The sequence below is a fragment of the Saimiri boliviensis genome, chromosome 4 (genome assembly GCF_048565385.1).
Source record: "Saimiri boliviensis isolate mSaiBol1 chromosome 4, mSaiBol1.pri, whole genome shotgun sequence".
In the NCBI taxonomy this organism is placed as follows: domain Eukaryota; kingdom Metazoa; phylum Chordata; class Mammalia; order Primates; family Cebidae; genus Saimiri; species Saimiri boliviensis.
The window spans coordinates 164,718,957-164,725,181 of NC_133452.1; the positions used below are offsets into that span (position 1 = coordinate 164,718,957).

Genomic DNA, 6,225 nt, shown 5'->3' on the forward strand with positions numbered 1-6,225 from the left:
CCTGAGTAGCTGGGATTACAGGCACGCGCCACCATGCCCAGCTAATTTTTGTATTTTTAGTAGAGACGGGGTTTCACCATGTTGACCAGGATGGTCTTGATCTCTTGACCTCGTGATCCACCCACCTCGGCCTCCCAAAGTGCTGGGATTACAGGCTTGAGCCACCGCGCCCGGCCACCATCTTTGTTTTAAAATTAAACTATAAATTCCTCCATAGTTAGCTTGGCATCTGCCCAGGAATGAACAAGGACAGCTTGTGAAGTTAGAAGCAAGATAGTCAGCTATGTTAGCTTGTTTCACTGTCGTAATTTTTGCAAAGATGGTTTCAATTCCACTCATTTTTCTATAGAAAATGCATGCTTATGTGTACCAGGATACACATTCAGGAACGTTTAAAGTGGCATCAGTTGTAGTAACTGAAGGCTAGATATAAGAGAATAGCCATCAATGGCAATAAGGTTATACAAACTGTGAGATGTTCATACATGGAAGTCTGCACTGCAATGAAAACCAAGAGAGTGGTCATTCAACAACATACATGGAAATTAAAAACATAATGGAAAGTTGATACAAAAGAAGCCAGACCTAATAATATCCTAAATGATTCCACGCGTATAAAGATTGAAAACATACATTTATACATGTATGCTTTCATACATACACACAGAAGAATTAGGAAAGAGCAGACTTACTGAGTCTTCTTGCCTTCATCTTTCTCCCATGCCGGATGCTGCTTGCCCTCAAACATTGGATTCCAAGTTCTTCAGCTTTTGGACTCTTGGACTTACACCAGGGGCTCTTGAGCCTTGGCCACAGACTAAAGGCTGCACTGTCGGCTTCCGTACTTTTGAGGTTTTGGGACTCAGACTGGCGTCCTTGCTCCTCAGCTTGCAGACTGCCTATTGTGGGATTTCATATTGGGATTATGTGGGTCAATACTTCGTAATAAACTCCCCTTCATACATGTATTTATCATGTTCTGTTCCTCTAGAAAACCCTGACTAATACATATTTAGGTGTACATAAAATAGATTCTGTGTACATATGCACATGTATACATACATGTAGACACAACACGCACATAGCTACACATACATGCACACACATGCACACACGTGTATGCATAAATACATGTGCCTGTACATGCATGTGCATGACCACACATACACATACATGCATGTGTGTGCACACATGCATGTACACGTGTAAAATACACATGAACACATGCATAACATGCATGTGTACAAACATACACATGCACACAGAGACACGTGCACACACAAAACGTATACATATACATGTGTGCACACGAGCACGATGCACACATACATATGCACAAATATACATAAACGTGTGTACACACGTGTGTATACATGTGTAAGCACATACATGCAAATGTGTGTGTACATGTATACACATAGGCATGCCTACACACATGTACCCATACTTGGCACACACGTGTGTGCCCACATGCGCACCTAAACACATGCATATGCACATGCAGGCATGCACTTGTAGACACGTATATATATGTGTACATGTATGGATGCATGCATAGATGCATATACGTGCACATACATATATGCATACAAGTACCTATAGGTGCTCACACACGTGTGTAGATGCATGTGTGTGAGCACCTATATGCATTTGTGCATGTGTACGCATGAACACATTCATGTGCACAAATGTAACACATATGTGTATGCACATGTATATATGCAGATGCGCATGCACGTGTACATACATGTATGCACATGTGTAGATTGTGTGCGTGCACGTGTACACATCCCTGAATACACACATACATGCACACATACATACGGTGTTCACAATACATGTATACACATACATGTGTGAATACATGTGTGCACACATACATGTGTAGATAATTTATATATGCATGTACACACAGACATGCATGTATGAACTCACACATACACGTATACACATGAGGTGGCACATTTGGCTTTCAGGAGGACAATCAGGGACTTTGTCACCTTGACAACTTTAGCCTCGCCTTCTTCTAGTCATCTTGCTGAAACCCTTCTGCCCATGTTTTTCTAACACTGTTGTAAGGGTATACTTTTACCTATCAAGGCAACTGGGGGTTATGAGAGTTTTTTGCACAGAAGGCTAGTTGCCTTCACTGGAAAACTGGTAATACATGAGGACTGACTGGGGTGGTAAATCCCTCACATGTTTCTTCATATGAAAAATGAGGACTGTGGGATTCTCTGGCTGAATCTCCGCACCTAGAGATGGGTGTGGGCAATAGGAAGTGTTCTGTAAGTATTAGCTACTGCTTTGGTTGCCTTCTCCCTGTGGAAAGCTGGCCTCTCACGCTGAATTTGTATCATAGTCCCTCATGAGGGGTTTGACTATATCAATATCTGACAAGAGATTTTAGTGCAGTTCTGTTGTGGCTGATTATATGGTAGGTAGCATCCAGTTTCTTGCGAACATAAAAATAAAATAAAATAGATTATGGAGGAATCGAATACAGATCCATGGTAAGGTATTATTTTCCAGACAAATGGATTTAGATAAAAGAATCTAATTAAAAATTTGTGCATGATTCTTTTAAAATTCTTTTGAATCTTTGTTTTCTTTTTACCTGTTTTTCAAGTCTCCAGTTTTTGTCACCCTTCTCCCAACAGGTCAGAGGGATAGGTAATGGGCAGAAGAAATCAGCCAGCAATTACCATAGCACTATCTCCTGCCTGGCCTCTATGGGAAGCAGTGCCATCCAGTTCTCAGAGAGCAAGGTCTAGATTAACTCAGCTAACCCCAGTTACCCCAGTGGATTTACAGATTGAGATTAGAACCCAGCAGGGTTCTCTTCCTACAAAGAATAGGCTTTCCTCTAAGTTTTCACATAGACACTGGGTGAGGAAAGAGCCCTAAATGGCTTGAAAAATTGAATGTTCTTTGGGCCAAGCAGGAAGCCCTGCTATGGAAGAGCACCATTTGAGCATAAATCAGGGTCTCAGTACAAAGAGCGTGCTCAGGAAGTCAAGACAGTTAAGCAGAGAATCTGACCAGAATATCCGTGGTGGAGAGAAACAATTTTGTTGGGAGAAGAATCACAGTAATTGAGGACTTAGAATAAAGGCTAAAAACGATTCAAAGAGAATGCAAAAAGAATCAGGCACAAATGCTTTGCTACATTCTGTTGTATGAATCTCACCTTACTGTGTGTTTGTATTCATTTCTCTGTGATCTTTATTTTATTTTTATTTTCACAGAGACTTGTTGGTGCCAACTAAATGAGCAAAACAGCCTGTGATAACAGAACTGCACTAACAAAAGTCTCTTACAGCTCTTGAGAGCAGGTTCCTTAAAGGTGAACAATATTCCACATACAAGGATTTTTTTCAGCACCATGCATTAGAAATTGAACCGGATGTTTCTTATTTTTTACATGTTGATTGATATGGCTTTCCAGTTTCTCTCAGTATAATTATCAATATTTTGTAGATGACACTAAAGCTGAGAGAAGTTAAACCATTTCCCTCAAATCATGTAGCTTTAAATAGGAAAACCAGATAAGAAAAGCAGATTTCTTCTTAAATTTAAAAAAACAAAAACACAAGCTCCTGTTTTACCCTAGCACAGAGTCTCCCCATCTGTTTTCTCCACACCAGGGCACTCATGTAACATTCATTCACATAACAAATACAGATCAATGAGTGGATTCATTCATCAGATATGAATTCAGAATCTCTCGTGTCTACCACAGTAGGCTCCAGATTTTCCACTATATTTGTCTCATCTCCCTCAAATCTCTCCACCCAATGTCTTGGCAAAGATTACAGATCTTTCTTGCACAACATCTCCAGAATCTTTTTCTTTTCTTTCACTCACTTCTGTCTTCATCCATGCCATAGTGTTTTGTTTTGGTTTTGGTTTTGTTTTTGAGATGGAGCCTCACTCTGCCACCTAGGCTGGAGTGCAGTGGCATGATCTCGGCTCACTGTGCCTCTGCCTCTTGAGTTCAAGGAATTCTGCTGCCTCAGTCTCCTGAGTAGCTGAGATTATAGGCGTGCACCACCATGTCTGGCTAAGTTTTCTATTTTTAGTAGAAATGGGGTTCCTCCATGTTGGTCAGGCTGGTCTCAAACTCCTGACCCCGTGATCCGCCCCCCCTTGGCCTCCCAAAGTGCTGGGATTACAGGGGTAAGCCACCATGCCTGGCCGCTACAGTGTTTCTGGAGGATGCCTTCTGCACTATGAAGTGTGATGGACACTGGCGCTGGAGAGAGCCTCCTGCTGTCCACCTCAGGAGCTGACACAATAAACGTGGATAAACCTCAATCCTTTAATGTCTTTATGACTTCTTTCCCTTTCTCTCCAATTCCTGTTTTCTCAGGTTCAAACTCTGACATTCAAAACTAAACACCTTTCTTGAACATGTTACTTTAATTATTTAAGCCTTTTGCCTGGGATTTTTTCAAATACACTTAAGTTTTCATAATACTTTCCCAACTTATCTCCAAGTGGCCAGGATTTTCAATCACTGCTTCCCTCCATGTGTATCACACACACACACACACACACACACTCTTCTCTCTCTCTCTCTCTCTCTCCACTTAAATTGAACAGGTTTATTTCTTCACACAGGAATTCCTACAAACAGACAGCCTCGTTTCTCTACCCTATGTCCACTCCTTCTCTGCATAGCTCAATTTTGATGCTTACACTCTGATATTTTACATATTCTTATACTCTGATGTGATCTCGTCTCTTTTTCCTTACGGCTCTACTCTGTAATTTTGTTGTTGATCTGACATATAGTTGGACATGTAACTGGTACATGGCACACCTTAGCAAGGAGGCAACCGACATCTCAGATGTTAGTAAAGGAAGCACTCTCCAGGCGTTTCCTAGTGTAGCGGTCAGCATGCTGGCCTCATTCCTGAAAGGGCCTAGTTGTGAAAACAGCAGGAGCTTTTTGCCTTCCAGAAATCTGTACCATCTCACAAGCCCCACACAGTCTCAGCTACAAGGAACAAGTGATAATGCCATCACACTTTTATAAACACACACACACACACACATATACACACACACACACACACACACACACAATCATTTATTCATTTTTAATTATTTAATTTTTTCCTTTAATCTGTGACACTTTAGCCACACAGATCTAGGCAGGCTTCCTTTGCTGGGACATGCCTTTTTCTGTCCTGGAATACCCTAAACTTGACATTTTGGCAGCACAAGTTTTCCCTTTGTGAATTTCTCCTTGTTCTTTTTTCTCCTGCTTCCTGGCCAAGAATGCGTAGCCACTGTGCTCTTACCCTGGGAAATCAATGAGAAGATCTGCCCTTAGAGGAGCCCTGCTTTCAAAGCACTGAAGGCCCTAAATCACCTGTGTTCGATGTCACCCACTAAGGACAAACAAAGCTGTTCCAACAAGGGGAATTAGCTCAAGTGGTAGAGCGCTTGCTTAGCATGCAAGAGGTAGTGGGATCGATGCCCACATTCTCCAGACTTTATTATTTGGACCTCAGGTCTCCAAACCCGATTCCGTGTCTGAGCACAGAATGCTGCTTTGGCTCAAGATGTAGGGACAGCAACAATACAGGGCTGCTGATGGCTCTCTACTGGCATTCAGGATAGCACAGATCTACCGTGTAATTATATTCTGTTTCTTCAAGGAACTGTGAAACCAAGGGACACAGACAATTGCTCTTTTCTCCCTGTTTCTGCCTGCAGCTTGCTCCTAAATGCGAGACAGTCGTGAAAAGTACAGGGAAGAGCCACCTGGGTAAGTGCAGCCCCGGCTTTCTGGTCAGGGGACTGAAACTAGGATGTGTCAAGTAACTGGAATGTGCCTGGACAGATACTGTAGAAAGCAAACCCATACAGTTGTTTGTGAACTTGTGGCTGCCTCTGCCAGCTGTGAATAAGTGACTCTAACCCCAACAATTTACCTAGAAAGAGCCTGAGAACTGAGCTGAGCAAGGCCCACTTTCCAGTCCTCACTGACCACTGGGTCACGCACACTCGGGAGACCTGTGGACAGCCCTGGAAAGGCTTTGCAAGTAGAGTTATCTTTGTAACAACAATACATGGAAGGCTGGCTGGTACTTGGAACTTGAATACAAGGCAATTGTGTGCCTGCAAAAACAAAACCAGCAATACTATCCTTAAGATTTCAACAAGACACAGTGTCTCCTCACACAATACAAAGAAGTCCAGGTTAGAGCCCCG

The 6,225-nt window shown here is 42.3% G+C and overlaps 1 non-coding gene across 1 annotated transcript; it reads left to right on the plus strand.

Annotated features, from left to right (window-relative positions):
* Positions 1 to 5,427: 5,427 nt before the first annotated feature.
* On the plus strand, positions 5,428 to 5,500 carry TRNAA-AGC (transfer RNA alanine (anticodon AGC)). The gene has a single exon. It is a non-coding gene; the product is annotated as a tRNA-Ala (tRNA).
* The last annotated feature ends 725 nt before the right edge of the window (positions 5,501 to 6,225 follow it).